Raw genomic sequence first — 19,270 nt, 5'->3', positions numbered from 1 at the left:
GAAGAAAAATTAGAGCAGGCTTAAGTACAGGAGCAAAGAGAATACAGTCTGGTAGACCAAGCAATGAAGAACTTAAACAAATCTCAAAGAAAAGAAAACATGATCTTGGGAAAAATATTTTAGCTAATCAACCAAATGCCAAATCTCATGGGCTGTTTCATTAAATGTGTTTAATAAAAAACTTAAGCACTTTTATTTTATTACATTTATTCTATTTTAAAATGGTAAATTTACAAATTGAAATAATATTTAAAGCATTCCTTAATATTTCAGATCAGTGTGCAGGAATATTTTGTTTAAAAGTATTATATTATTTTTCAATATGGTCAATTTTTATTAGTACTTTTATTGCTTATTGGAAAAATTATGATAATAAAAATACCTTAATTTAAATAACTGTTTAATTGATTTAAATAAATGATTATATGTGTCATTTTGAATGAGACAGTATTCTTTTTTCAACATTTCCTGGCTATCCAGTTATTTTGAAAAAAAAAAAAAAAAAATTCATTAAAAGCTCTAAATATGCTTGTCTACTAATTAGTTGTAAAATGTTGTTCATAACATCAGAAGCTTAAGCATACTTCAATAACTTCATTCTATAATACCACATTTCATCGAGCATATAAATACTTATACCACATCACGAGTCATATACTATTACATTGCTTCAATTTATAAGTTATAATACTTATTCTTCCTCTCCAGTACTCTTTTGCACACATGAGCAAGTAATAATAGATAACATCTGAACATACGTAAGTTAAGAAGTGGGATATATCACGTAGCAGTTATTCTGGATGAACTTTGAAGGAACAGATCGTTCTGTATTTACTTAGATAATCAACATACACAAGCTATAGTAATAAAATAATAAATCTTAATTCACTTGTCATAATTTTTCACATTGGACAGCTGATATTTATCCATTTTCACAAAGTCGCACTTTTCAGTCATTTTGAAAATATTCTGTGTCATGCTGTTCTGCAAGTCTGAAATTATTTTTTCAAAATACAACTCACATTGTTTTTTATAAAATTTAAACCACTTATTGAGAATTAATCGGGTTTACATGAATACAAAGTCTTATGACCACTTGTTCATTATGGCACTGATATGCAAACTGGAAGTCACATACAAGTTCAAAGAAATTTATTTGGTCAAAAAAAATATATTTATGGCATTTAAAAGGAATTTGGATGTTTTTTAACATTTGCCAGGAATTTTAAATTAAATATTTTCCACTTCATTCGTACGTCATCTTTGATGTTTTCCAAACAGCTCAAATTGAATTTCAAAGCAACTGCATATGCGCAGCTAAGACAGTGTAGTTTTTTATCTCAGTAGTGTCTTACGTGCAATTTGTTTCTAATAATGTGCATCGTTTATAAACTAGGTAGCATATAACATTTTCTAAGTATTGCAAAATTCAATAGCATGCTCAAAGAGTCTCTTTCTACTTTAATAAAGATTTAGTAAATAAAAAGACGAGTTTATACAGTACAAAGTCCAAAATCCGGACTCGTCGGGACTTCCGGAATTTTCCGCATATTAGATCATTTATTTAAATCTGGTAAGATGGCCTGCAGAAATTATGCAATTAAAAATATGAAATCATAATTTATGAGATAAAGAGCAGTTATGATCAAAAGGGTATCAAAATTTACAAATAAAAGCTTAATATTTGTTTACTTTATTAAACATTTCTTTCAATGTAAGTTGTTTAAGTAGCTTCGTTTTTTTGTGCTAATACTTTCTCTTTAATTCTATAAACAGGCATAATTTCTTGTTCAATTACAAAGTTCAACTGTTCAAGTCGTGTATATGCTGCGTCGAGAATACCGACTAACTTGTCAATCGAAATTTTTTCGTTTTCAATAACCTCTCTGTCACTTTCTTCACTATCGGTAGCGGTATGTTCTGGATCTAGAACCATATTTTTGAGAGATTCCACCGTCCGTTGATTGATGATTAGGGCATTGCCATCTCAATGAAAAACTTCTGTTATATCATCTTCATTTATTACCGCTTCTTCACATTTCTTTACAAAAACCATTAACTGGAAAATTTCACCTTTACTTTGTAATCTCCGAAAACCTTCATATTCGTGGCTATCATCTTCATCGTCCTCACCATGAATTACGTAGCTGCCATAAATTATGCCAAGCAATTTTTAACGTATCTGGAGACACATCCTTCCACGATCTTGCAATGCTCCACGCAGCAGATTTCATGCTCAAATATTTCAGAAATTCTTGCCATTGTTCAAGAAATTTAACATGGATTTTAAAAATGCTACTTTATATTTGCATTTCAGCACACACACTAATCTGATATCCATTGGCTGAATGACATACGTACAATTTGGAGGGGAGAATAATACGAACAGTTGTCTACAATGCGGACTATTTTTGAGTAATCAGGTAAACCAACCGAATTCAAATGTTGCTGAGCCTCGGGTATAAAATGATTTTCAAAACGCTTGTGTCATCCTTGCTCTTTTATTTGCATGATATGTAACAGGATAAATCGTTACTCCTTTAAATGCTCGAGGTCGTGCATGTTTTCCGATTATGAGAAGTTTGCATTATAAAAAACTTCTCATCCCTTAATTTTGCTGCTCGGTGCTTTCCCAAATTCCAAAAACTTTGTCTTCCCTAAATTATGCCGCCGCTTCTGGGTTTATGGTGAATAAAATATAAATTTTTCAGCACTAAATGTAATCTTTTGGCCTATGAATTTCATTAACAAAATCTTTTTTATCATCTGAAAAGAAAGTTTTGTTGAATTTGTCCTTGTCAACATTTCTTAGAGCATTTAAAAATCTATAATCATTGTCAGCATAAAAGGTTGCCATACTCTTGTTATTCAATTACTAATATAAAAAAAAAAGTTTAGATATCACTGCATGAGTTATTACTGAAGCTGTCATGTATTGATAAACATGCGGTGATGAAAGCAAAATATAATAAAGAATGACACGCCAGGTTGGCATGAGGAATATAAAATAGGTGAATGTTTCGGTTTGAGAAGTATGCCAAGCAGATACTCAGTTACGGAGCCAAATTTTTAATCTCACAAATTTATGCTTACATGATTTTTTTTCCATAACGAGGTATTTTAATTAGTACCTAAGTGAAATTAAGAAACGGAATTTTTAAGTGAAAATCTCCACATGTTTTATGATGGAAGGTAAAATCAAATGTGCATGCGTAAAGCATGCCCCCCCCCCCAAAATGGGTACTTTTCCGTTTTGCCGGCGCTAACGATAAAGTTGCCAATAATGGTACAACTGATGCCAAACGAAATATCTTTGCTGGTAACCTTTTACGCTTCATTTTCAAAACAAGTCGCAGCCTTTTCTTATTAGATTGTTTCTTTCAATAATGACTTACAATTACATAGAATGTTTACAAGATAGTTAAATTTTATGCCTCAAGACCATTCGTGGTAATTAAGTCAATTAGGATGCAATCACACTGTTCACCCAAAGGTAAAAATATAGAAAAGGCAAAATCAAGGTTAAATTCATCAATTGTAACGAGAATGCACCAGCGTAGTAAAGCACTGCAGTTTTATGTAATTTCTGAGTAAGCTATTCGTACGAATTGAAATAATTCTCACATTTAAACTTGTATTCCAAATTAAGATTTAACTTGAAATTAATGTAGTTAATTATTCAGAGAATTAGATTTTTGTAGCATAGGTTACGGGAGATGAGATCACTTGGGGTCACGTGATACGAACCAGCGAATCAGAATGTTGAACCACGAAAGCATAGTAAATTCTTAAATTAATGTCTTTTTACAAAATTTTAAGCCATATTAAAATGTTTATGCCTATAAAATAAACTAACAATTGTTAAAATTTTTTATGTGTATATTGTATGCTGTCGCCAAGAAAGTCTGCTTGGTGAAATTTTCACCGGCGAAACAGAAAAGTACTAAAAAATGTTTGTGGCTTTGAGGTCCAGATTTCAGATCATTCCGGATTTCGTGCTTTGCACTGTATACTGTTTTATATATTGTATTATCGATGGGAAATAAATATCCATTGTACATTAAATGCAGTGAAATATTGGTGCACGAAAGCGTGAAACCTACTGAATTAAAAACACATTTAGAAACTCAATAAAGATTTAGTAAATGAATATGAAGAATTTTTTAAGAAATGTGTTGAGAGTATAAAAAATAGAAACGTATTTTTGAAAAAATATACGAAAGTTTCTGAGAAGGCTTTAATGTTTCACATTTAATTGCAAAAAAAATGTAACACCCTATACAATTGGAGAATCACTCATTCTTGCTTCGGCAATTAAATTGACAGCAATTATGCATAGAGAAAAATATAGTAGCGATTTAAACACAATAGCGTTATCAAGAGATACCGTGTCTCACCAAATTTCTTTCACATCATATACTATGGAAACAATTTTTTCAAACTGATTACAAAATCTTGTCTTTGCCATACAACTTGATGAAATTACTGACATAACTAAAATGTCTCAATTCATTCAAAACGGAAATAAATAATAATAAAAAGAAAATCCAATTAGAGCATTCACATCTCTAATTATTCTAACAAAGTAATTTGCTTTGATTTAATTTTTATAATACAATATATTTTACAGTAATAAGGAAAAATTCAATGTGCAAGGTATGTAAAGATTAAAACAGATCCAACTACGCAATTACATAAAAAAAAATATACTTTCAGACTATATACTAAATACTGTTTAGTAGCGCATAGACTAAGTTCTGTTTACGTTACTTCTCGGCTTCAGCGACTTAGCGCATGCGCAAGAATTATCCACCCAGGCGAAACTAGTCGATTTCTGTGTGACGTCAAAAATTCGAAAAGTGGGGTAGGGTTTGGAAATACGCATCCGAACCCTCGTTCCATTATACAGTCGAGGTGCATCTATATTTCGCATAAGCATAACCCGTACGTTTAGTTTCAATTGAAGTTTATGTGAGGGTACATCTGATAGCTCTAGTGAATTTAAAACTCAGCAGGATATGAAGTGCTTTGTTCTGTATCCATGATTCTATCTATTGACAAATACTCTTTTATTTCTCCCTGCACCGCTTTCAAAATGTCAATGTTGATTTTGTTTAGGATTTCATTTGTCGGCGCTAGAATTTCTCTTTCACATAACCAGTGATTACTATTTAAATTCTGTTGCAAGTGAGAGTAAACTTTAGCAATAAGCTCCACATCGTTTTCTACCAAATTACAAAATTCCTCTGAAAGTAAAATACTACCTTCAGCATCTGTGTCCAAACATCCATCGCCAATTTTCAATAGTGTCTCTGCGTAATTCCCTGAATCTACATCATTATGAAGGTGCACTCTCATATTTGTTTTAAGATTGAATTTTTCAACTTTCGCCCATAAACTTGATGATTTGAGACAGGCTTTGATTTCATCTGTAGGTGTACCTCTCTGGATTACGAACAGAGTTTGTCGGAAATCATCAGCCAATAAAACTACCATTCCTCCCATAATATCTGTACTGTCTCGCAAATCCTGAAGAGTTCGGTTTAACTTTTTTTGTGAGACATCGTACACTCATCCCACACTGAAAGCTTACATTGTCGAAGTATCCTATTTCGAGAACTATTTTTATTGAAATTGCAGGTGCGCGAATCTTCCTGTGCAGGATTCAACGGCAATTTTAAAACGGAATGTGCAGTACGGCCGCCGTTCAATAGTGTAGCAGCTATACCAGAAGAAGCCACAGCAATCGCTATTTTCTGGCCTTTTCTGAGGACATTAATAATAAATTTAGCAAAAATGTTTTCCCGGTTCCTCTAGGAGCGTCTAGAAAGAAAAGTGCACTATTCCCGGATTCTATTTTACGTAACACCTGATGGAACACGTGACTTTGTTCTGGAAGTAACTGAGGGACCAATTCTGTTACTTGCTGCTGCAATTCAATGAAATTGTAATCTAATTCTAGAGCAATTTCATCATTAAAGTAATTTCATCATTTCATTATTGATCGTGGACTAAGCATTCCAAAATCTCGAAGCTTCTTCCCCACCATTGTCAAAGCCTTATTTTCAATTATGACCAGTGCTTCGATATAGATGTGCTCATTAAAAGTCATACTTGCATGTACTCGCTGCAATCGCCACAAAATATCTTCCATGTCCTTCTTGTACTTATCCCATAATGTTTGAGGATTAGAAAGGTCGAAAGATGATATAAGGGTTGCGTAAAGTTCCCTGATTTTATCTGGTACAGCTTCTTCCATAGTTTCGTTCCAATGGTTATCATTCTCTGACAGACCCTGAGCTTCACATACTTCTCTATAAGTTCGACATTCTATACTATTAACAATTTTAAGGTATTTAAAGCTAGTTGGACCTAGAACATGATGCAATAAAATGCGCAGATCAAAAACATTCAAAATTTGTTACATGGACGGTATAGACACGACCAAGAGCGTCCGATGATATAACCGCTGGATTAATTTTCAACAGTACCTTGCCATTCTTTTTTGCGTTGTTCCATGTATAATTACGTGGACATTCGGAATACAATAATCTTTTCACAAGAGTATCTGTCTGGCAAAGCTGGAAAAAAGCGGTCAGTGTGGTTTCAGGAGGAGATAAAATTCTTTCTTGAAAATTATTCTCATTAAAAAAACACGCTGTCCATTTTCTAAATGTATGGCAAGATGTGTAACAATCGGATATCTTTCATATAATGGAAAACCAAGGAGCCGCCACTCTGCCTCATTAATACTGACATATCGTCCTGCTTGATAGGTTTGTGTTTCATTCAGAGGCTGCAACACACCTTCGTTACGCAGATTGAAGATCGCCTGGTCGCTCCCTTTATTGATATATTTACAAATATATTTAATCGCACGAATAGAGTTGCAGGCTTCAACATTAATGTGAGCATTAAATAATTTATGTAGAACGGGCGAATATGGCACAACCCAGCTATTATCAAAAGTCTTGACTACCCCACTGCGAGTTTGAATAGTAACTCTTCTACCACCAGCTTCGGGTACTCTTCGTCTGTATAAAGGTTAACGTTTATCATTGTGCACCGTTTCCTTTAGTAGTTCTCGGGGGGACGTTTTCGCATATTTCGCCATTTTTCACGCAAGGTGATGCTGGATTGTAATCTCCACAGGGACCATGAATCATGTTTTTGATTACGATTTTGTGCAAATTCTTATCCAGTTCTGGATCCGGAAATTCGGCGCTTATAATGTTTTAGTTGGATTGCAGCTTTTGGTTTAACTAAATAAGAATGTGCACATGTGACAGACCTCGTTTCTGCTATTCAATGGAGTACATATGGCACTGGACGTTTCCAAATACTTTTCCTTTTGTTATTACTTTAATGATCTTTTAAACTTTTATACGAATCACGCGGGCAACTATACCATGTCGATCAGTGGCTCTTTGTCCGAGCATAAGCTCTTCTGTTATTTCTTTCCACGAAGGATTGCAGGTAAAAATTACAAATAGGTCAGGCCTACCGTAAGGGCGTACGTAGGCGAAAGCGTCTTGTGTGTATTCATGCAGATAGCGGGGAGTGTTCGCAGAAGTGAAGGGAAGAATAACCATCTTGCTTAAGTCGTTAGGGATAATATTACCATCTGTGCTAATTGCATCTTGTAGGCGAATATAATTTTCAGCTCGTTGTTGTGTCTGGTTTAAAGAAATGTAACGAAGGCGTTCCCTCTCTGCTTTGATATACACATCTACTAAGACTTGATGAAAGAGCTGCCTCGACAGGTGACAGGTGACAGCAGGGCCGGACACCCGGACGGCTTACAATGACTACTCGGATGCTGTCCGGACCCTGCAACTATCTGAAGGAGGTTGAAATCATTCTCTCGAAGCATCATGTGATAGGCGTAAAAATCCATGCAGGAAACTTTTTTTTATTGGGAAATGGCTGTTTTGTAGTTGGATTAATCTGTGGAATATGAAAATGGTATCCCAATTGCCATTTACTAAAAATTAATAGGTACTGCAAAGCATCGTAAAATTTATGAGTATCTTCTACGCGTGTCAGTGTATTATCATGTGCTCGTAACACTATATCTCATGGAGAGCATGGGTCGCCAATAATCAAGACAGCAACTTCATTAATTGTCGGTGCAATATACGCGCCTCTCATGTTCGCCACGTGGAATTCGATCAGCATGAATGACAACTTTATAATTGTCTTGAGGCCAGTTTTCTATTGCAATTTTGAAGGTATTTATCAAAACGTTGTGGTCACGTAACGTTCTTTGAAAATTCAATACTATATCTCTCTCGACTCCATCAATATACTGACAACGACGGCTTATTTAATTTTCTTCTTGACCCATAAAATAAACTTAAAAATTTATGTGGTTCATTATCTGTTGGAAAAAGTGAACCAATTCGATGATATATCTGGCTTTGTACGGTAAAAGTCGGTGAAAGCTCGGGCATTCTTATCTCTTTGTCTACTCCAAAAGATGTTGTGGAAATTATTTTGATTAATTGATAGATGGCGCTAGTGTTGCGTGTTAACGCGACGCGACGTGCCTTCTGAATTTCCATAGACTCTCCACCGGCAGTTCGATAGATGGATGTCTGATGGTTCGCACACTATTTGATTAGGAACACTTCGGTTCCTATTTGATTTCGATTTTCGATTATGAAAGCATATAGATTTATTTGTCAACTGAACCACCATGTTTGATCTATTATCTGTAAATATTGTACATATTAAAAGTTACATTTAAAAAGTGATTGATGTCGATTTATAGATCTTAGAATATTTTGAAACAGCTGGTGCATTAGGCCGTCAAGAATTGGATTTAGCACGTTAGCACGTCAAGAATTGGATTTAGCAAGTGTGCGAAGTCGGCAAAAAAAGTAAGGCTAAACTTTCTGATTTGTAGAGTAACTATGGCGGAAGAGTCTGTTGTTAAATTAAAATTGAAACGCAAAGTTATCAGGACCACCGTGTCCAAGATTCTAAAAAAAATCGAATCGGAGTTGAATAAAGAAGAAATTGATACAAGTACATTAGAAGAAAATTTAGATCAATTAATCACGAAATCAAAAGCTCTGAGTGAGTTAGATGCTCAGATAGAGCATGACTTGAAATCAGAGGCAGAAGAGTTTGAAACAGAAATTCTATCTTGTATCGAATACGAAGAGAAAATTCAGTTATGGCAATTTAGAGCAAATAAAAAATTGAAAGAATTGAATAAAGTAACAAATTCGGATAATGAAAACTCTCTTAACGAAACTAATTCTAAAATCGAAAGCAATAAATGTACGCGTCTGCCAAAGTTAACCCTCGCTAAATTCTATGGAGATTATACCCAGTGGACAAGATTTTGGAACTCTTTCAAGGTAGCAATCCATGATAATGAATCTTTAACAAAGATCGAAAAATTTAATTATTTAAAATCGTACTTATGCGGCAACGCCGCAAACGCGATAGAAGGCTTTTGCATTTCGGAACCAAATTACGATGAAGTTGTCGAAATACTTAAAAACAGGTTTGGCAGAAAAGATATAATTATAAACTCACACATGCAAAACTCCTGAATCTTACCCCAGTAACCAAATCCAGTGACACTTTAAAACTTCGCAAACTTTGTGACACTATCGAAACTCAAATACGCAGCTTGAAATCATTAGAAGTTACACCGGATAAATACAGTTATATGTTGATTCCAGCCATAATGAAAACTCTGCCGTCTGATATAACCTTAGAATTCAATCGTAAAACGGATTCGTCATTCTTTTTTAATGTTGACGAATTATTGCACTTTGTTCGTTTAGAATTGGAAAGTCGCGAGAGAAGCCATCTTTTGCTCTCCACTCATAAATCAGAAAGCACTTCCTGTGTTTATAAAGAGAAGGGTGGGAAGGGGAGTATCGTTCATTCCACTTACCAGCTCTTGGCGCCGGTTAAAGAAAACAAAAATACTAATTGCTGTCTGTTTTGTAATACATCCAAACATGTTACTGAAGACTGTGAATCACTGACAGTTGATGAGAAGAGAAATTTATTACGTAAACATTCTCGATGTTACCTTTGCCTGAAATTAAACCACCGCCTAAAGCAGTGTCGAAGCGATCTCGTCTGCTTCAAGTGCAAAGGTCGACATAACCGTTCAATATGCTTTCGCGCTGAGAAAGAACGAAATGAAAAAAATAAAAGTATAGAAGATTCGCATGTTCTTTCAGCATTCTCATGCAGCAAAATTAAAACTATTTCACTTCAAACTTGTTGCGTAACACTTCGAACAACTACGCAGTCGGTTTTAATTAGAGCTCTACTGGATTCAGGTAGTATGCGTTCCTTCCTAAGAAAAGAAATCACGGATAAATTGAAGCTTCTTGTTATTCGAACAGAGACTCTTTCGGTATTTACGTTTGGAAATAAAACACCCATTAGAAAAACATTTGACGTTGTTAAGATAAAATTACAGAACAAGGAAACACCGAATTTGAAAATCGAAATTGAAGCTCTCGTGACTGAACAAATTTCAAGTTCTGATTTACCACCTCCTAATCTGGATAGACACATTTTAGACAACAGTTAGAAGGTTCACAACTCGCAGATTCTTGGGATTCCAAAGAAAAAATTACTCTTTTGATAGGAGCTGATAATTATTATGATGTAGTAACTGGGAAACTTAAGCGTTTAAACAAACATTTAGTAGCTGCTGAAACGTTATTCGGTTGGTCTCTGCTAGGTTACACTAAAGGTACAACACACACTTCCACAGCCTTTAATATCGTAGTTGAAGAAGATATAATATCTGATCAGATAAAGAAATTTTGGGAGCTTGAAAGTTTAGGAATTAAACCTGAAAATGAATTATCCGACCCATTAGACAATACCATAATGGAAAATTTCGAATCGGAAATTTTATACAGAAATTCTCGTTACAAGGTTAGGCTGCCATGGAAGTCTGATAGAAAATATGAGTTACATGACAATAAAGCGATTGCGCTGAAACGATTTGAGAAACTTGTAAAGCGATTTCAGAATAACCCTGAACTCTTTTATTCGTATCAAACAGTTCTACAAGATTATTTACAACAAAACATCATTGAACCAGTTCCAGACACTGTTGATAGTGAATCTCAAACCACATTTTATTTGCCTCACAGAGAAATCGTTCGTAGTGATCGAACTACTAGTAAACTACGTATCGTATTCGACGCGTCTTCAAATGGACCTGGTGAAATCTCGTTAAATGACTGCTTGCATATTGGTCCAAATTTGTATCCTGACATTCTTGAACTTCTGTTGGCCTTCAGGCTTCATCCTGTAGCATTTACAAGTGACATAAAGCAGGCTTTTCTTCAGATAGAAGTAGATGAGAAAGACAGAGATGTAACACGTTTTCTGTTTACTAAAAACCCATTCGATGATCCACAAAATTTTATAACTTATCGGTTCACACGTGTGTTATTTGGCGTAAATAGCAGTCCATTTTTACTGGCTGCAACCATTAAACACCATTTGAAACAATATGAGAAAACCTACCCTGCCACTTGCGAATTTCTAAATGATCACATTTATGTAGATGACATCATTGGAGGACACCAAAACGTTGAACTTGCTTTCAATACCAGTTTAGAATGCGTCAGCATTTTTAGAGATGCTAGTATGATTCTACATAAATGGCACACCAATTCTCAAGAACTGCACGAATTATGGATTAAAGAAGGTATTGAATTCGAGGAATCTAGTCATGTTTCGGAAGCTGGAAATCCTCCATTGAAAGTGTTAGGAGTCGCTTGGGACAACCAAAGTGACATAATTTACTTTGATGTAAAAAATTTGATAACATTTCTCTCAAAACAAGTTAATACTAAACGTTTCGTCCTACAAGCAATAGGACGAATTTTTGATCCTATAGGTCTATTATCACCGTTTGTACTTAGAGTCAAAATCTTATTGCAGCAAATTTGGACACCTGCTTTAGATTGGGATGATGAACTACCAGAAAATTTATGTTCTGTATGGAAAACATGGTGCAAACAAGTTTCCAATTTGTGCGAAATCGGTATTCCACTATATTATTTTTCTGCAATCGGTAATAGTGATGTGGAACGGATTGAACTGCACTGTTTTTCTGACGCTAGTAAAAAGGCGTATGGTACAGTAGCGTATCTGCGTATAATTTCTAGCAATGAACAAATATTTACGGTTTTTGTTGCTTCAAAGACTAGAGTAGCGCCGTTAAAACCACTCACCTTACCTAGGTTGGAACTAATGGGAGCTCTTTTATCAGCCAAATTAGGCACTAGCATCACTAAAATTTTGAAGTTACAACTTTCTTGTTTTTTCTGGACTGATTCGAAAATCACACTTTTCTGGATAAAAGACTGTGCAAAGAAATTTAAGCTTTTCGTTAAAAATCGTATTCAGAAAATACAAAATTTAACATCCCCAGAAAATTGGCATTATTGCCCCGGTAAATGTAATCCCGCTGATTTGGCTTCGAGAGGAGCTAAACTTCCAGATTTGAAAAACAATCCTATCTGGTTTCAAGGACCAGAATGGCTTAGAATGTCGTCTGAGTTGTGGCCTCGACAGAATGAAGAGAAACCTGTCACTGAAGAAGAATTAGAATACCGCAAAAATATTAATGATATTTATGAATTTGTATGCACGGCAGTTGAAGAAAGGGTAATAGACATCTCAAAATATAGTAATTTAAGAAAATTGTTGAGAATAACTGGTTGGATGAAACGATTCATTGGTAAAATTAGGAAAACAAACCATTTGACAGGTCCATTAACGACTGAAGAAATAGTAGATGCCGAAAATTATTGGATTCGATCTGAACAAGAACGTTTTTATCCCGAAGAAGTTGAGTCTCTGAAGAAAGCGAATAAAGTCGAAAAGAAATCAGCTTTATATCTTTTTAACCCATTTTTAGACCAGAACGGGATACTGAGAGCAGGTGGAAGATTAGAACATTCTAGTTTGTCACATGATGAAAAACAGCCGGCAATTCTTTCAAGAGACTCCTGGCTAACAAATTTGATAGTAGAAAGTGCACATGTTAAAATGATGCATGGAGGAGTAGCAACGACCTTAGCTGAAATTCGAAGTCGCTTTTGGATCCCAAAAGGACGTCAATTTATCAAGAAAATAATAAACAAGTGTCTTATTTGTAAAAGATATTCATTGAAGTCTGCTGACCAGACCACTTCTCAACTTCCAGAAGACAGAATCAATGAGACACCACCATTCTACGTATCTGGCATAGATTTTGCTGGACCGATTTACGTAAAAAACATCGAAGGAAGTCAAAAAGCCTATGTAACATTATTTACATGCGCTATGATTAGAGCCATACATCTGGAACTTGTACCGAATCTCTCTACAGATTCTTTCTTGATGGCATTCAAAAGATTCACATCTAGGAGAGGCAATTGTCGAGTAATTTATTCGGACAACGCGAAAACTTTTAAAAAGGGAAAAAAAGAACCCGAACATTTCTCTAAACTATTGTCGAATGAGAAATTCCAAGATTTTCTGTCGAATGAAAGAATCAGTTGGAAGTTTATAATAGAACGAGGGGCTTGGTGGGGAGGCTTCTACGAGAGATTAGTAAAATCAGTGAAAGAGTGCTTACGAAAAATTCTCGGTAAAGCTTTACTAACGTTTGAAGGATTGTCAACAGTTTTAGCACAAGTGGAAGCTGTTTTGAATTCTCGTCCTTTGACATATGTGTACAATGACCACAAGGAACCGTTGCCATTAAAGCCAGTCAATTTTTTGATTTTTGAAAACAAAGATTCTACATTACCTATCAACTTTAAATTCCATTGTTAAAGATGGCTCTACCAAGTTCTCTCTGACCAAAAGAAAGATTTATCAAGATTTATTGGTTAGGCAATTGTGGACTAAATGGAAAAAACAATATTTGATAGATCTTCGGACTGCTCATCAATTAAAAAATCCTAACGTTTACGATGATCTAAAAGTTGATGATCTTGTATTAATTGAAGGCAACAATAAGTGCAAACTTTTGTGGAATTGTGGTAGAGTGATAAACGTTTTTCGTGGTCGTGACAACAAAGTTCGTTCTTGTGAACTAAAAACTACTGATGGAACAATAATAAAACGACCAGTTCAATTATTATATCCTTTAGAACTTTAAAAATTTTTTTATTGTTTAATAATATGAATATGTTTGAATATGTTTTATGCAATTGTTTATTTTGATAATTTAGTTTCATATGATTAGATTAAGAATCGTTTAAATTTACCGAGTGTCAAATTATATTTGATGATAACATACCTTTTTTAGAATTTAGTGATTATAGTTTGAATATATTTTCTATATATTTTCTATTCATTTAATATACTTATCAATTGTTTTATAATTATATGTTAAAATACTTATTGCTATAAATTTGATTCTTGTTAGATTGATGTGAACTCTTGACAGAGTTAAGGTGGGGAGTGTGTGGAAATTATTTTGATTAATTGATAGATGGCGCTAGCGTTGCGTGTTAACGCGACGCAACGTGCCTTCTGAATTTCCATAGACTCTCCACCGGCAGTTCGATAGATGGATGTCTGATGGTTCGCACACTATTTGATTAGGAACACTTCGGTTCCTATTTGATTTCGATTTTCGATTATGAAAGCATATAGATTTATTTGTCAACTGAACCACCATGTTTGATCTATTATCTGTAAATATTGTACACATTAAAAGTTACATTTAAAAAGTGATTGATGTCGATTTATAGATCTTAGAATATTTTGAAACAGATGTCATTTGAAAGCAAGAGTTGTACTTTCTGATTTTATTTAAAACACGCTTTGATTCATCTGTATCATATAAATATAGAGTTTTCAACGGCTCTTCTGGTTCACCAAGTAAAGAAAGTGAAACTTTACTATTGAAACAGCACATTCCTGCAGTTTCATCTTTCCATTTTAAAGCATCGCAAAACTGGCATTTTTTACTCATCGAATCGATAACAATTAATGGATGATTATGGTAATTAATTGAAGAATCGTATTGAAGTCCAGAATCATTAAATACGGACCAATTTTTATGCATGAAATTTCGCCGGTGTTCGGTTTGCATTTTTGCATGAACGTTTCTTCTCGCCTGCAACTGTTCTGGAGAACCTCTCGCTCTAGTAACTGCCTGTTGTTGAGCTTGTTCTTCCAAGCGAATCTGTGTTTGAAGAGGCGTTTCAATAGCTCTCAAAGCAGTTTGACGTTTAGCTTGTTCTTTCAAGCGGATTTGCATTTGGAGAGGTGTTTCAGCAGCTCTGAAAGCAGCTTGGCGTTCAGCTTTTTCTTCTAAACGAATTTGTGTTTGAAGGGGAATTTCAGCGGCTCTCAAAGTAGGTTGGCGTTCAAGTTGTTCTGTCAAGCGGAGTTGTGTGTAGAGGGGCGTCTCAGCTGCTCTCATAGAAGCTTGATGGGAAGTTTGGGCCTCTAATCTTTCTTGTCTGTGAAAAGTTGTTTCATCAGTTCTCAAAACAGATTGTCGCCTTGCTTGTTATTGTCTTCTTAACTGTGCATATACGGAAGATTCTTGGTATAGAGCAATTTTTGCTGCCCGGGCCCGAGATGAATTCCTAGACATGTTAGATTTACGTTTGCGAGGCATTTCGAAAAAGAAAAAAAAATAATAATAATAAAATAAAAAATTACTCGTAAAAATGGAAATAAAGAAATAAGCAAAGAAAGATATTTTACCTCTAAAATAAAACAGATGATGGTTAGGATCCTAGTAAAAACGTGCTTAAAAATATACAACTTATACAAAAAATTGTCTTACAAACGAAAAATAATTATTCGAAAAATAAAAATAATAACAGTATTTCACAGAAAAAATACGATTTCAAGTAATAACCGTTGTTTCTTCACTTGTAACACTATAAACATTTCTCTGTGGGAAGACCTACTCTATAACATAGTGCACTCTAACATGTGACCGGCGTAATACTAAGTATAGTATGATATTCGTAGTTTCCTAAACAATTAACAGATGTTGCTGCAAAAATTGTAGTATTTTATGTTAAACGATGTTAAAAGTAAAGCAAACAAAATGTAAGCAGTTTGTTAAATTTAAGCTACGGTCATAAGTGCGTGGTACGCACAATGTCATGTTTTATAGCTTAAAATGATTGTCGTTGTATAAACATTAAATGTTGAAAATTTCATAACGATAAGTTAAACGATGTAAAAGTCTGTCTGCGCGCGCAGGTACGTGGCTTAAACCACGCAAACATTTTAACCTTTTCTAATATATCAAATTTATTTCTAATATATCTAATTTTAAATATAATCTAATTTATTTCTAATATATCTAGCCTATAACCTTTTCTAATATATCAAAAATATTTCTTGAAAATTTCATGATGATCGGTTAAGTAATTAAGGCGTGAAAGCGTAACAAACAAACAAACAAACAAATAAACTCACATTCTCATTTATAATATCAGTTAGGATTTTGTAAAACTTACAAATTTATGGTTAACAAACTCTACGATTTGAAAACGAGCAGTAGTAACACTTTTCGAAATAAAGCATTTTTATCTCCATTTATTTTTATCATTTTTCCGATTGTTGCCACTCGGAAAAATGAGTTCAAAAATTAGCGCTTTCAGAGTTTTTAATTAATATTTCGGCTGATTAAAGTCGTACGAAGATGGAAATAATCGAAATGGCTTCCCACGAATTTTTGGAATCGAGAATAATGTATTTAATGTGTGGCAATGCTATTTTTATTTCATCGCAAAACTTAGAAAATTTTTATTAACAAACTCTAGGATTTGAAAGCGAGCAGTTGCAACAACTTTCGAAATAGAGCAGATTTTCATCTCCATCTTGCCAGACTGTTGCCACTCGGAAAAATTAGAGTGAAAATAAAATTAATATCTATGATTTTAGCTACTTTTTTAAAACATTTTATAGCCTATAACCTTTTCTAATATATCAAAAATATTTCTTGAAAATTTCCTGATGATCGGTTAAGTAATTAAGGCGTGAAAGCGTAACAAAAAAAAAAAAAAAAAAACAGACACACAAACAAACTCACATTCGCATTTATAATACTAGTTAGGATTATGTATTCTAATTGTTCGATTGCTATCATTTATACTTTTCACCGAGAGTAACAATTCAATTCTTTTTAAATACGGCAAGGTTCCTTTATATCAGTTAACCGGTTATTTATATTTTGTACCTTCGCTGTCGCTTCTCCATTCCGTTTTCCCGCCACAATACAAATTATTTCGAGAATATTTATAGCAACGGTTTTTAGATTGTAAGGCAGCGTGTTTTGTCTCTCGACGCTACACTACTAAATTGCTAAATCAGATTAGTAGTCTTCAGCCTTGCATTATAGTTGCTGATATTTAATTTCCACGCCGGTTAGATAAGTGAACCATCTTCAACTTCAATTGATTTGTTTATTTTTTGGCTACTAGCTTATTTAATTCAAATTTTAGATTTGACCCACTTAGTCTAAGTTACATTACCAATGTGGTTGGCTGATTTGTAAACACCAGGTGTGCCTTCTGTTCTTAGTTTTAAATAATATACTCTTTTACACTCGTCTCAAGTTTCACTTGTTATTTCAGTCGTTAAACGCTAATTCACTTACCGTTGACCAAGAGTCTGGTCACTATTTGAATGATTGCAAATCATATCCAAACATCGTAATAACTTATAAAAAGACACGCAAATAACCTACCTAATCAGGTATAAAAATTCATTAAGAGATCCAGGCAAACCGTTAAAACCCCAAAAGCAACTGCAGTGCTTAAAAAATGTCATTCCCTTTACTAAAAATTTGTCCAAAAAATGAAATTTTGATAAATCTTAAAAGTACTGTAACAGTTTTTCTTAAGCACGAGCGAGGGATCTAATAGAGGGTATTTTCAAAAATGGAAGCTGAGAAATTCGCTCTCTTCATTTTAAATATTCAGCAGTTATTTTGAAAATTCACATTCGGAAGACATATATATCATCCACAAATAGAGACAAGGATCAAAAAGCATTTTTAAGTGTATACGCACTAAAAAAGCAAAGGTCGAATCTGATTATCAATAACCAAGAGACAGCTTTACTTAGCATTAATCATTTCGGTTTTGCTTTGCGGTGTGTGGGCAGCTGCGTCCAAAATTCACGGAAATCAACTATAAATTCCCCAAAATAATGAGGCTACGAGAATTCCAAATTTCTCAGGAACTCCGTAATTATCGAAGATGTAAGCACTACTATTATCAGTAATATTCTGAACTTAGTTTCACCATTTTATGAGGGCTATGAGAATCATCAGTTTGAGATTATTAACAGTACTATAAAATTTGATTCAGTGATCAATATATTATATTTAATCGATGAAGAAAAACATTATTCGTTTTGAAAATATGGGAAAGGTTTCTTTCCTTTTAGCAATATTTCTGAACATATTTTCTAATCCGAAAGGAACTTTTATGATGCTTAAAAGAAAGAAATAACGATCACATACACCAGATGTTTGCCCAGAATGACTTCTATAACTTCTATAATCTGTTATTAAGCCCTGTCGAATCTTACATCTTGCGGACTCTGGGGAAAAGTGAAATTGAAACCCCATTTATATAAGTTGCTTCGAATGAAATCTTAGTAATATCATTTAATTAATCGTTTATTCATAATTATTTATTACTCTTTTATTAATCGTGTATTAACAAAACAGATAAAAACACTAATACATTAAGAATTGCATGAAAATAATATGTGGCGATAACATTTGGCGGCAACTATTTGAAAAGTGATATGGACAAAAAGTGAGTTTCGAAACTAATACAGTAGGTAAGCACTCATTTCTCCAACGAATCGAATAATACTTTACTTTAAAGTGATCAACCAACGTTTCCTTGTTCTGTTTTATGTTCAACCCTTGTTTTCTATTCCCAATGATCTGTCTCGAATATTGTTTTTACGTGTTAATATTATTAGCCCAAAGGGCGTTAGCCCAGAAGGGCTATTAATTTCGTTTTGCCATTTTGCGCTGGTTCACTATAAATGTCGGTTCACTTTTCAAATAGTTGCCACCAAATACTATCCCGCTGTGTTACATTTAAAGAAATTAAATAATGAAGAATCTGCATAAATGTGTATATGTTTCTCACATTGTGAAAATGTGTATATGTTTCTCACATTGTGATAAAATAACGGTACCTAGAGCCATCAACGTTTGAATAACATAATCTTCCAACGAATACAGGCATCTGGAAGCCTTAATTTGGAATTT

Source organism: Stegodyphus dumicola, chromosome 7 (assembly GCF_044657685.1).
Source record: "Stegodyphus dumicola isolate Sdum_Otavi_A_Nest chromosome 7, ASM4465768v1".
Classification (NCBI taxonomy): domain Eukaryota; kingdom Metazoa; phylum Arthropoda; class Arachnida; order Araneae; family Eresidae; genus Stegodyphus; species Stegodyphus dumicola.
The sequence above is the reverse complement of the archived record's forward strand: the minus strand, read 5'-3'. Positions refer to the sequence as shown.